The 14,070-nt window shown below is 42.5% G+C and overlaps 1 protein-coding gene across 1 annotated transcript in view; it reads right to left on the bottom strand.

Annotated features, from left to right (window-relative positions):
• tmtc2b (transmembrane O-mannosyltransferase targeting cadherins 2b) overlaps window positions 1-14,070 on the bottom strand; it is a 169,895-nt gene that overhangs the window by 55,900 nt on the left and 99,925 nt on the right. The window lies entirely within an intron of this gene.

The raw sequence follows: 14,070 nt of genomic DNA, 5'->3' as shown, positions 1-14,070 counted from the left end.
TTATGTTTTGGCTGTGATGTGGGTTTTTAAACACCCATGAACAGGAAGATATCAGTTAACAGTTGCTTGGGCTTCTAAACCAACAGAAAAAAAGAAAGGGAAAAACTGCCCTGTGACTTTATCTTTGACTTCAGCCAAAATAATCACGGCTACACTGGATTCATTGCCTGTTGCTGAGCAAATGTGGTCTAACATCATAGCATTCACTTATTCCCGTGTTGTCTTTCTCTTCACAGACCTGGCCTTTGCGGACATGTGAAAATAAACGGCAGAATACGGGCCCATAGACGGTCTTAACCGTCATATTGCAAGCTTGATATGAAATACTTTGTGAAACTCTTACACGGAAATGATTGTGAAGTATTTATAAAGCGTTTGAATCTTTTACACTTTGGTGGGAGCGCAGATAAAAAAGCTGGCCTATATTGATCCCAATAGAACAGTTCCCGCAGTAGGATCAACTGGCCATTCTTACTGTGTTTATTTTGGAAAGAACACTCCCGCTTAAAAAATCTTTAAGGCTTCCCTTTCACAATAACGCCAACTAGTATATGCAGGGAAATATTCATTTGTGCCCTGCAACAGTGCTCTGTGGTCATGAGAGGTTGATCTCATACTGGCACAGCATCCAATCATGAGGCTAGAATACATAACATATAATATCTGACCAATTTAGATGTATTGTAATTGACTCATTTCCCCATAGAGATTGAATGAAAAGGATCAGACCAGACTGCCTATCACAAAGAGACATTACACAGACAAAGCCCTGGAGTTATGCAATGGACTTTAATTCATACCATTCCTTAGAGATCTCAAGATAATAGACCTCCCTCACAGACATACACACAATAGAGTATTGCCTTTTATTCCCCATGTGCTGTACAGTACTCCTTTGGTACGTACACCACTCTTTGCCATTTAAATAGAAAGCCATTGCTGGTGTCGAGCTGAAATCCCTTTAAGACCATTTGATGTGCCCTCTTCCATCTCAGCATGTCAAATGGATTACATGTAGCATCTACTGTATGATCAAATACTGGGTCATTCCGTGAAATGAGTGCCTTTTGCGTCCCTTTGATATTCCATGTGGAAATGTTGCACCAATATTGCATTTTAAAAGCCTGTTTCATTAATTGACTTGCCCTTTAATAGACACCCCATGGAGAATTCAACAAATCTCAACTTTTTAAAAACATTTTCCTTCTAGGAAGATTTTGACCCATTTAATCCCCCAAAATGTTACCATCATTGTAAATCTCTACTTATTTTGTTTTTTTTGACAAAGTCATTTCTGAAGATGATTATTTATTTAATGTGATTATTTATTTCATTTATGTCTGTCGCTCATTTTAAGGTCAACCCTGTTACGTGAAATGAACTTTAATTTTCATGAGGTGAAACAATACCTTTTAAAATATATATTTTTTTAAAGAAGCATTGAACATCCAATAGTCAACCCATAGTGTAAAAGCAGGTGAGCAGGATATACTCTTTTGGGGAATTTCCAGGTGTTTTGTGCTGGAAAAGTGTGCAAGTCAAACAAGTTAAGTTTGACTATTTTCTACATTGAGAATAATAGTGAAGGCATCAAAACTATGAAGTAACACACATGGAATCATGAAGTAACCAAAAAAGTATTAAACAAATCAAAATATATTTTATATTTGAGATTCTTCTAAGTAGCAACCCTTTTCCTTGATGACAGCTTTGCACACTTTTGGCATTCTCTCAACCAGCTTCATGAGGTAGGGTGGTATACAGAAGACAGCCCTATTTGGTAAAAGACCATGTCCATATTATGGCAAGAAAAGCTCAAATAAGCAAAGAGAATTGACAGTCTATCATTACTTTAAGACATGAAGGTTAGTCAATGCGGAAAACTTCAAGAATTTTGGAAGTTTCTTCAAGTGCAGTTGCAAAAACCTTCAAGCGCTATGATGAAACTGGCTCTCATGAGGACCGCCACAGGAAAGGAAGACGCAGAGTTACCTCCGCTGCAGAGGATAAGTCCATTAGAGTTACCAGCTTCAGAAACCGGCAATTAACTGCACCTCAGATTGCACCTCACAGAGTTCAAGTAACAGACACATCTCAACATGAACTGTTCAGAGGAGACTGCATGAAAAAGGCCTTTGTGGTCGAATTGCTGCAAAGAAACCACTACTAAATGACACCAATAATAAGAAGAGTTGCGTGGGGAAAGAAACGCAAGCGATGGACATTAGACCTGTGGAAATCTGTCCTTCGGTCCAAATTTAAGATTTTTGGTTCCAACCGTTGTGTCTTTGTGAGACGCAGAGTAGGTGAACGGATGATCTCCACATAGGTGGTTCCCACCGTGAAGCATGGAGGACGCAATCTGATGGTGTGAGGGTGCTTGCTAGTGACATTGCCTATAATTTATTTAGAATTCAAGGCACACTTAACCAGCATGGCTACCACAGCATTCTGCAGTGATATGCCATCTCATCTGGTTTGTGGGACTACAATTTGTACAATTTGTACAAGACCCAAAACACACCTCCAGGCTGTGTAAGGGCTATTTTACAAAGAAGGAGAGTGATGTAGTGCTGCATCAGATGACCTGGCTTCCACAATCACCTGACCTTAACCCAATTGAGATGGTTTGGGATGAGTTGGTCCGCAGAGTGAAGGAAAAGCAGCCAACAAGTGCTCTGCTTATGTGGGAACTCCTTCAAGACTGTTGAAAAAGCATTCCAGGTGACTACCTCATGAAGCTGGTTGAGAGAATGCAAAGCTGTCATCAAGGCAAAGGGTGGCTACAATGAAGAATCTCAAATATAAAATATATTTTGATTTGTTTAACACAAATGTTGGTTTCATGATTGTAGCTGGGCCACTCAAAGACATTCAGAGACTTGTCCCAAAGCCACTCCTGTGTTGTCTTGTGTGCTTAGGGTCAATGTCCTGTTGGAAGGTGAACCTTTGCCCCAGTCTGAGGTCCTGAGCACTCTGGAGCAGGTTATCATCAAGGATCTCTCTATATATTGCTCTGTTCATTGACTCGATCCTGCCTAGTCTCCCAGTCCCTGCCACAGAAAAACATCCCCACAGCATGATGCTGCCACCACTATGCTTCACCATAGGGATGGTGCCAGGTTTCCTCCAGACGCGACGCTTGGCATTCAGGCCAAAGAGTTCAATCTTAGTTTCATCAGAACAGAGATTCTGGTTTCGCATGGTCTGCGAGTCTTTAGGTGCCTTTTGGCAAACTCCAAGTGGGCTTTCATGTGCATTTTACTGAGGACTGGCTTCCGTCTGGCCACTCTAATATAAATCAAATCAAATGTATTTGTCACATACACATGGTTAGCAGATGCGAGCGTAGCGAAATGCTTGTGCTTCTAGTTCCGACAATGCAGTAATAACCAACGAGTAATCTAACGAAACAATTCCAAACCTACTACCTTATACACACAAGTGTAAAGGGATAAAGAATATGTATATAAGATATATGAATGAGTGATGGTACAGAACGGCATAGGCAAGATGCAATAGATGGTATCGAAGGGCCTTCTTGTTGGAGTGTTGCAGAGATGGTTGTCCTTCTGGAAGGTTCTCCCATCTCCACAGAAGAACTCTGGAGCTCAGGTCAGAGTGACCATCAGGTTCTTGGTCACCTCCCTGGCCAAGGCCCTTTTCTCCAGATTGCTCAGTTCTGCCGGGTGGCCAGCTCTAGAAAGAGTCTTGGTGGTTCCAAACTTCTTGATGGAGGCCATTGTGTTCTTGGGGACCTTCAATGCAGACATTTTTTGCTACCCTTCCCCAGATCTACAGACAATTCCTTCGACCTCATGGTTTGGTTTTTGCTCTGATATGCACTGTCAACTGTGGGACCTTATATATACAGGTGTGTGCTTTCCCAAATCATGTCCAATCAATAGAATTTACCACAGGTGGACTCCAATGAAGTTGTAGAAACATCTCAGGATGCACCTGAGCTCAATTTCAAGTCTCATAGCAAAGGGTTTAAATAATTATGGAAATAAGGTATTATTATTATTTATTATTTTATACAATTGCAAAAATGTCAAAAAATGTATTTTCACTTTGTTATTATGGGGTATTGTGTGTAGATTGCTGAGGATAACAAAATGTAATCCATTTTAAAATAAGGCTGTAACGTAACAAAATGTGGAAAAGGTCAATGGGTGTGAATACTTTCTGAAGGAACTGTATATGCTACTTCTCGACCAACAGCCTATTGACCAAACAATCGACCAGTCGACTAATTGGGGTCAGCCCTAGATGGCAGAGAGCGTGTAAAGTGGCGAGCGGTTTGCTGATGTCAATGTTGTGAACAGAGTGCCCCATGGTAGAGGTGGGGTTATGGTATGGGCAGACATAAGCTACAGACAACGAACACAATTGCATTTTTATCGAAGGCAATTTGAATGCACAGAGTTACTGTGATGAGATCGTGAGACCCATTGGCGTGCCATTCATCCGCCGCCATCACCTCATGTTTCAGCATGATAATGCACGGCCCCATGTCACAAGGATCTGTACACAATTCCTGGAAACTGAAAATGTCCCAATTTTTCCATAGCCTGCATACTCACCCGACATGTCACCCATACAGGATGTTTAGGATGCTCTGAATCGTCGTGTACAACAGCGTGTTCCAGTTCCCACCAAGGTCCAGTAACTTCACACAGCCATTGAAGAGCAGTGGGACAATTTTCTACAGGCCATAGTCAACAGCCTGATCAACTCTATGTGAGAGGGACGTGTCACGCAGCATGGGGCAAATGGTGGTCACACCAGACATTGTGATCCACGCCCCTACTTTATTTTTTTTAAGGTATCTGTGACCAACAGTTGCATATCTGTATTCCCAGTCATGTGAAATCCCTCGATTTAAATTGACTGATTTACTTGTATGAACCCTAACTCGGTACAAATCTTTGTTGCTTTTATATTTTTGTTCTGTGTAATAGTCATTTTTTGATGTAACCTCTTGAGATGGGAATGTGTTTTTTATGAAAATGAACACGTGCTCTTTATTACATAATGTTAAAATGAGGTGGGTTTTGTAATGACCAAGTTAAACTACTCAAAAGGCACCGAAATGGTGGAACGACCCTACTGCATATCGCAGCTGTGACAGTGGCTGCGACCATGGCTGTGTTATTGATCTTCCCCTCTGTCTTTTGACATTGCAGATTGATTCAGTGAGGAGATGTGCATATCCTCAGGGGAAATGGGACTAAAGGGGCAGACTCTCCTCTCATCTGCCGCTGATGACTAGCAGTGATGTACAGTACAGAGTCATTCTCCCCACAGATAGTGACAGGGGTGAACACAGACAGGCCTTCAGCTAGGCTACTACCACAGTACAATAGAGAGACTTGTACTGTTAATGAATTGCTCACAAACCCACACGTCATGCTACTCACTGAAAGAGATATAAAGAGAATGATTCAGTCATTCCATATTAAAAATCATAGGGATGCTCTTTAAGGAAACCATAACCCGATTGGTTCATGGATGGGGTATAGCTTGATACAATAATAGTACAGCCACTTGATTTAATTACTCTATGTAGTAATTTACAGACATAACATTGTCAATGGAACATCCAGTCTGTTAATCAGTTCAATATGTCAAATATGTTATAAATCTACATGTTGAAGACATCAAAATTCTTCATAACTGTTCGTTCGTTTGACATCTGTTTTAGTTCATTGATCAAAGTTTTGCTTCGAACAAACATTGAAATTCGAGATTCTGCTATGCCGTACAATCCATCACAATCGCTCCTTACAAACTATGAACTGGTGTGTTGTCAGAGTAACTACGGAATTATCATCAGATCATTAGATGCAGTACTAATTGACAGAGATCAAATCTGAATTGATTCCAGCATTGAGTCTCTTCCGTTTACCCCTGGTACGGTTTTGTGGGCCGTCTCGGCCCCCATGAAGTAGGCCTCATGTCAAAATGGCCCAGTTGTAGAACTGTGTACCCGTCCAGTTGAATCTTTAAGCGGCAGGCTACAGAGGCGGAGAGAAACAGCATGACTGAAGAGAAAGACCGAGGCAGCCGGAGACTCAATCTTCCCATCTCCGGCTATTGAGATTAAGTAAGACATTCATTAAATATGTATTCAGCCATGCTGTACTCATTTGTAAGTGAGCCTGTTGGTGTAGGCTATGCTACCATACAGCTCCAGAGCAAGATTCCTTAACATTACCAAGCTAGCACAATTGGAAGTTGTGGGAACTTGTGTTTATAGTTTCACATTGGTTGTGGGAACTAAGCCACACGTTTCCTGACCGGTAAAACTGAAAGTGTTTGATCTTAACTTCTGAGAACAGAAGTGGAATTTTCTCCTGCTCTGTGAATGTTTACATTAAGGTTACAGGAGGCTCTGATAACGTTTTTCGCTGGTTCCTTAAAAGTCAACCTGGGAGGTTTTATTAATGGAAATGATAGGTTATTTTGATTTAAAAAAATATATATATTCTTGAAAACTTTCACTGTTAGCTTATTTTGGATTTCACTTTTTTGAACTCCAAGAACAGATAGGACACATGGAAATGAATTTCCTTAGCCTTTAACCAGGAAAAAAATATTTCTGCACTGAAATTCCCACAGAAGAATGTTGTTTCTTAAGGTTCTCTGAACTATTTGAGAACATTCCCAATGTCAAACCAGTTGGAGAACGTTCCTAGAACATTACCATAATTGAAATGAAATGTATCTGTGTTTGAACTTTTAGTAAATGCTCTGTTAAAGTGACAAAACACCAAGAACATAAATGTTTTTTGTCAAGTTCCTTAAATGTGCTGATAATGTTCCAAAGCCAAGCAACTACCGTGCACCATTCCCAGAAAGGTGTGGGAAGCTTATATGCAAAATAACCATAGAACAATCACACTCTCACAAAGCTCTAAGATACATATGGTTCTCAGAGCGTTATGTGCTAGCTGGGTAGACTCTCGTTGGATACCATCCCAATTAAAAAACAAGGTGTAAGGGCAACACTGTCAAAATGTATGACAAATCAGGACATTGCTTTCAAAGGATGAGAATCCACTGTTCAAATCAAATCTAATTGTATTGGTCACATACACATATTTAACAGATGTTAATGTGAGTGTAGCGAAAGGCTTGTGCTTCTAGCTCCAACAGTGCAGTAGTATCTAACAATTCACAACAATACAAACAAATCTAAAAGTAAAGTAATGGAATTAAGAAATACATAAATATTAGGAAGAGCAATGTCGGAGTAGCATTGACTAAAATACAGTAAAATAGAATACAGTATATACGTACATATGAAATGAGTAAAGCTGTATGTAAACATTAAAGTGACCAGTGATCCATTATTAAAGTGACCAGTGATTCCATATCTATGTACTTAGGGAAATGTGCAGGGTTGAGTAACCAGATGGTACCCGGCTAGTGATGGCTGTTTAACAGTCTGATGGCTTTGAGATAGAAGCTGTTTTTCAGTCTCTCGGTCCCAGCTTTGATGCACCTGTACTGACCTCGCCTTCTGGATGGTAGCGGGGTGAACAGGCCGTGCCTCCGGTGGTTGATGTCCTTTTTGGCCTCCCTGTGACATCGGTGCTGTAGGTGTCCTAGAGGGCAGTCAGTGTACCCCCGGTGATGCGTTGGGCCGACCGCACCACCCTCTGGAGAGACCTGCGCTTGCAGGGTGGTGCAGTTGCCATACCAGGCAGTGATACAGTCCGTTCCAGAGGTTAATATGTTGCTTGGCAACAGAAAGGTCACCAGTTCAAATCTTCATATCCCATGTTTCTTGCTAATTCAAGAACAACTATCAAAAGTCTTAGGTCAGGTCCCAATGGAAGATGAAGAGGGACAGTTTGACCTACTCAGCATTACTTCAGGTAAACAGCATACAATGGCTATGCTTCCCGAAATAAAGCATTAAAGCTGTAACTTTTTGGGTGACCCGACCAAAATCACATATAAATGTGTGTTATAGATCTGCCAGTCTTATTGAAAGCAAGTCAAAGAAGCGGTAGATCTGTTCCATGTGTGCTATTTCTATGCTTCCAGCTCTTAAGTTTTGGTCTTTGCGTCTTTTACGCTTTTTGTTTTTTACACCAGCGTCAAACAACTGAAAATATAATATCGTTGGTTATGGAAAATATATTTCACAGCGGTTTAGATGGTACACCGATTCTCTACAATATACTTGCTTGTTTTGTCACATAAACTGAAAATAGGCTATTTGAATTTTAGAAACCAGGAAATGGACGGAGCAATTTCTGCATAGTGCATCTTAAGAAATCATTGGCTTTCATGTTATAAAATTCCTCTTTAATCTTATAGGAGCACACATAAAGAACTTGCTCTAACGGAGGTTTAAACCTATTACAACCACAGGACCATGACTTTTAGAAAGTTAGCCTAACTCACCATGAACTTAGTGGTTCTGCTCAAGGGAAGCGAACAGACGACTACAGCACTGCTGACTACAGTATTACACATCTTGATGAACACCACACCAATATCACAATGTCATTTGCTGTGGTGTATGGTATCTGTGTCAGGAGTACGTGAGAGGACAAGCTGGGGAGCTGATGTGTAAGTACGGCCAGAGAGTAGGTTAAGCAGCCCTATAGGGCAGGAAGACATAAGGGCTCACTTCCTCTGGAACAGAGGTTAATATCATATCTATGTATCATAGGACTCCACTAGGAGGCGTGATGGACACAGAGGAACGTGGCATTTAAAGCTGACCGCAGTAGGATTAGCCATTGTGTCAGTTCAAAGGACATGTCATGGCTATTACTAAAATAAACACATGAACAAAGGGGATTATGGTCAATGTCATCACCCCTTCACCTTGGGCTTGTCCTCCGCAAATACTACATTTTACTGTACAGATTTTAGTTGAAAGATGATCTGACCCTGGGATAGCCTTGTCCCAGATCTGTTTGTGCTACCTTGCCAACTGACCATAGGAGTTGGTCAAAAAAGCACAAACGGATCTGGGACCAGGATAACTTTGGGACGCTCTTATGACATTATTCATTTGTGCGAGGAGCTGAAATTAGGCAATGGATAGAACATGTAGGGACATTGTGACCATTCCATGTCACATCTGATGATGACAGAGCCGTACCCCATTTCAATTCTTCATTCTGAATCTTTCAACAACAAAAAAGCAAGATATGAGACGTCAACAGCTGTATGAGTCGCTGCTATGTTCGAGTGACGTTAAAAGCAGAGCCAAAAATATGTTGATGTGGTTTAGCTTGTGAATTAAGTAACAGCGAGAAAGCACAGCTTTGGGTTGAAATATATATGACAAACATAAAAAAGAGGATAGCGGCAACGGGACATTTCATGCTTTTCTACAGATGTAAATCAGCGTTGTTCTTGGTGGCCGTGAAATCCACCCTACATCCCAGATCCCCCTGCCATTAGGTCCCACAGTTCTGTCCTCTGAACTTCACATGAACCTGTCGGTTGTCCGTTTAAAAAAAACTCCACAAATCTGGCTTTACACACACTAAATCCAACTCAAAAAAAAGATTATAGTGCAAAGTAGCTCCGCCACTTCTCAATCTAAACAAGCGGGAGAAACTGTAAATAAGAAGATGTGGATTTGGAAGGGGACCAGGATCTGCAGCTGTTGTAGGATGCTGCCAGGGAGGTCAGAGTGCTGTGGTGTTAATAACACCTGCTGCTGGGGTTCTGGACAGGATTTACTGAGCGCCACGTCACAGTGCTTTCACACCATCCCCCGGGTCTGGGCAGGGGCTTAAGACACCACCTCTGTGTTTAGCCAAGGCGCACCAGGGGGGAGGGATTTGAAGAGGGGCTCCGCGTGTTGGATGTGGAGCTGGGACTGGAACGGCAGTCTGAGTGGGCTGGGAGCCAGAGGCAGCTCACGGAGTGCCACGTAACAAATGTGACGCCACCACCCCACTCTGCAGGGCTGAGCTCGCTGCGCATGGCTGCCTCTGACTCTGGCTTGGGCTCTGCCAGGCAGATTTATCCCTGTTGTGATGGGACCACCTTCCAGCAGGGCAGAAGGGCATTTGAGTCTCCTGCTGACTGTGTGCTGCTGATGGCTCTCTGGCCCAGGGCGTACACATACCCAGTACCTGGCTCTGGGACAAACAAGTATGTCATGCTAACTCTCTAACTCACTTCCCAGCCTCATGGGCACAGTCAAACACCACCATGCTAACCACATGTCTGTTGGAGTTTTCTGTATATGCCATGCTATTTCCTGTGTCTCTGTTAGGTACAGGCTAATACCTTAGGCAGAATGGCAAACATGAAAAGAGCCTTTAATGACATTTCAACACATACCATTTGTGAATTCTACACTCTTTCATATATGGACTCACTTTACTGCCTGGTTTAGACTAGAAAATTGACTGCAAAACAGAACAGGATATCAGTTGAACAAACTGGAAATGCATTGTGTCTGCTAAAGAAAACCTTTGGAGGGTTCACTGGCCGGTGTTGGAGCACTTGATGCGCATCACTATTATCTCATAATTAAACAAACATGTGCCTCTCCCTAATATGCCTCCAGTTAAAATGTCCTCCTTTCAAAAGCACAAGTTCAATTACGGGCCCAGCAAGGGGTCCCTGAGTGCCACAAATCCATTATGCTGTGAGCCAAGGAATTCCAACTTGGTCTATTTTGTCTATAATCCCGTTTAGCTTGAAATAAGTGGTTTAGCACTTCCCGGTAGGAGGCATAAGGGATATTTCTCCCCCTTTTTTCTTTTTGTATTTCAACTTTATGAGGAAGGCAGGTGAAGAAAATATCCTTGGAGATGAAGTGCAAAAATGAACAATTACAGAAAGTATTGGTGCTTTGAATACCTTTTTTCTCAACACTTGGGGTGGAAACGAGCGGAAAGGAAGTTTGATCCACAAATGGTTATTGAGTGCTGCCACTGAATTGTAAGAGAGGTACTCCGCCATTGATTAGGCTTGAGAACTGGAATTGGCAGCGTTCCAAAAACAAACAAACATGTTTGTGGCAAACCGGTTTTCAATACCAAAACCTATATGTTCACTTGCTTAGACTTTGCTGTTCACTTTGTGCTCGTTTCCTGAAAACGGATATATTCACACCCTCCGCTAACATGATAACCAGCTTCATGCTGGCCTGTCTTGCACCATAGCATATTCTGTGTTCTCTCTCCTTATCTGCAGAGTTTGTTCAGTAAGTAAGCAGTGAATCCTGGTGAGTAAAACATGCTGATTGTTTGCAGGAATGACAAGATAAGAGTCTCTGTGTATTACTTCCCAAAAATGTGTGATGGATAACTAACGTCTGGCCAAGGTTTCCTAGATGGTTTAGAAAACTCATCTCTCTGGGAAACCAAATAGTGCCTTAGATAAGCTTCTCTGGTTAGTGGGGAAATTAGGAAGGAGCATGAGGCTGTACAATGTACAATGGACATTTTCCATTTTATGATCTTGTCCTCAATATTAGTCAAATAAACCCGTTGATCCGTTTGTCAGAAGAGCGACCAAGTAAAAACACACATTAAATTCAACTGAACCTTTGACCAATTAAGCAAACATCCAAAGATCTACCTGTCACAAACACACTATAACAAGTTGTTAAAATAAGGCAAAAGTGGTGCCATAACCTTGACAGTGTTCACCTCTAACGACCAGAGCGTGACCAGGACTCACGTGACCCCTGTGGGCCACATGGTTCGAGGGGTCACGGGGTCAAACCTTCAGTGGGTCAGCCACAGCAGTGGCCTGTATCAAAGCATTTAACCTGGGTAAACCTCCTCACAGCCTGGACACAACCCACAGAGTCAGCTGGTCCTGGTATGGAAGTTATGGAACCCCCTCAGTCAAGAGACAGTCATGGAGAAACCCACAGGAGACTCTGGGAACTGGCCAGAGATGAGGCAGGAATCTGGTTGAGATAAAAAAAAAATGACATTAATTGACTGTGAGAAATTTAAGATAAGGGAAATAAAAACACAGGGGCTTCCGGCAGAGTGGCAAAGGCCAAGAAGAGGGAAAGATGAGAGAGGATGGCGCACCATCACTTCGCATGAGAGGAAATTACTTTCAAAGAGCATAGCTCATGGGACTGACAACATTAATCCACAACAGCTATCTGGGTGCTCACTGCACTTTCTTTGCTTTCCAAACTGACATGGATTAGAAGTTCAACGACAGCCTATATACAAAACCCAGGACTATAGCCTTGAAACTGTTGAAACTTAAATGCCTTGAGTTATGCCAGCTCATGTTCTGTTGGTCAGCCTTTATGAACCATAAACACAATCAGCAGATGACCCCTTTCAGAACGATACATTCAACACCTCTCTCTGTCTCTCTCTCTCTCTCTCGGTCTCTCTCTCTGTCTCTCTGTCTGTCTCTCTCTCTCTCTGTCTGTCTGTCTCTCGGTCTCTCTCTCTGTCTCTCTGTCTGTCTCTCTCTCTGTCTCTCTGTCTGTCTCTCTCTCTGTCTCTCTGTCTCTCTCTCTCTCGGTCTCTCTCTCTCTCGGTCTCTCTCTCTGTCTCTCTCTCCTTCTCGGTCTCTCTCTCTCTCGGTCTCTCTCTCTCTCGGTCTCTCTCTCTCTCGGTCTCTCTCTCTGTCTCTCTCTCTGTCTCTCTGTCTGTCTCTCTGTCTGTCTCTCTCTCTCAAACCATTTAGCACACTCATTTGACGTTCCAATCATCCCCTCTGCTCATTCCGAGGAAAGCACAATCATACACACTCCTGTTGAAGCGGTTCCTTTCTCACCAAAGACGGGTGACCCTGGTGTGAGGGTCAGAGAGGTTCCCCTTCCCCTTGTGTCTTAATCAGAGCCCATTAATGTCCCTCATAAGTAGCAATCAGTAGTGGCGAAACTGAAGAGCCTCATTCAAAGTGTAAAAACGACACGTTTCCATCTCCACAACCTGAGGGAGCCTCCTAACTGGAGGAAATATAAAAAAGAGCGCCCCTTGGTAGGGAATGTGCTGCATTAGCAGGAACGTTACAGTCTCTCCCTGAAGTATGATTGGGGTGGTCTAACACCAACCTAAAGCCTTAGGAAACATAAACAGTCAATCAATGTGAGATCCTACAATTGTTAAGTTTGAGTGAATATCGTAACTTGAGTTGATAGGGTGTCTGAAATGGAAACCAAACTTCACAACATATTCCAAAGTCCTGCTTGGCTGTGTGATAACTACATGACAATTTGGCTGAGACAAGATGCTGATTCAAGTTTGCTTGCAGGAGGGACGGAGGAAAGAGGTCCTGGAGTTTGATGTTAATTCAGCACGATCCATGAAAACTGCATGGATTTGGGATTTCTAAAGAGCTTCATGCTGTACGTTCCCAGTCGCCTGTTAGTTGGCAACACTGTTTGAAAATGTGAAGAGCTCTGCTCTCTGCTTTGGTTTCTCACTCATTACCACGCCATTTGGCAGATCAGACCTCCTGCGTGCAGGCTTTAGACTGGGTTTAGAGGCAATGTAAGCCTCTTCACAGAACATGCATGAAATGAAGGAGGCAGACAGGAGATCCAAGCCAAGATCTGCTGTCAGAGCGCTGTCAGAAGCCAATCACTTTCACTTCTCTCAGAGAGGGGTCATTTCGCAGGGTGCCTTTCTCTGGAGGTTGTTGTGATGTTTTGTCTTGATAAGGTCCACTGCATTTCTGTGACAAGGTAACATTAGCGGTCTTTGTATTGGCCACACTTGACCGGAGAACACTTCAATAAAGACAAAGTGAGGACTTGCGGTTTGACAATGAATCGCTGACACAGGTTTATAGGGAGCATTTAGAGAGTAATATTGTTTTTAAGGTCAAATACCACCCAATAATAATTTGACATTCACCCTGAATCTATTCATAATGGCTATTTCGGTCATAAATATGAGCGTGAATTATAGTGTCTACTAAAAAGTCAAATATTACATTTAGTGTGTGTGCTTGTGTGTGTGTCGTGAGGAGGAGAGAGAAGGGGCAAAGGAAACGCCTCTTTTACTCAAACAGAATAATCAAATCTCATCACCCCCCCTCCTAACCTCCCATCCCCAACCCACCCCAGCCCAGTCTCTCCTCCCAACC

This window comes from Oncorhynchus kisutch, linkage group LG4, assembly GCF_002021735.2.
Source record: "Oncorhynchus kisutch isolate 150728-3 linkage group LG4, Okis_V2, whole genome shotgun sequence".
Taxonomy (NCBI): Eukaryota; Metazoa; Chordata; class Actinopteri; order Salmoniformes; family Salmonidae; genus Oncorhynchus; species Oncorhynchus kisutch.
The sequence above is the reverse complement of the archived record's forward strand: the minus strand, read 5'-3'. Positions and strand labels throughout refer to the sequence as shown.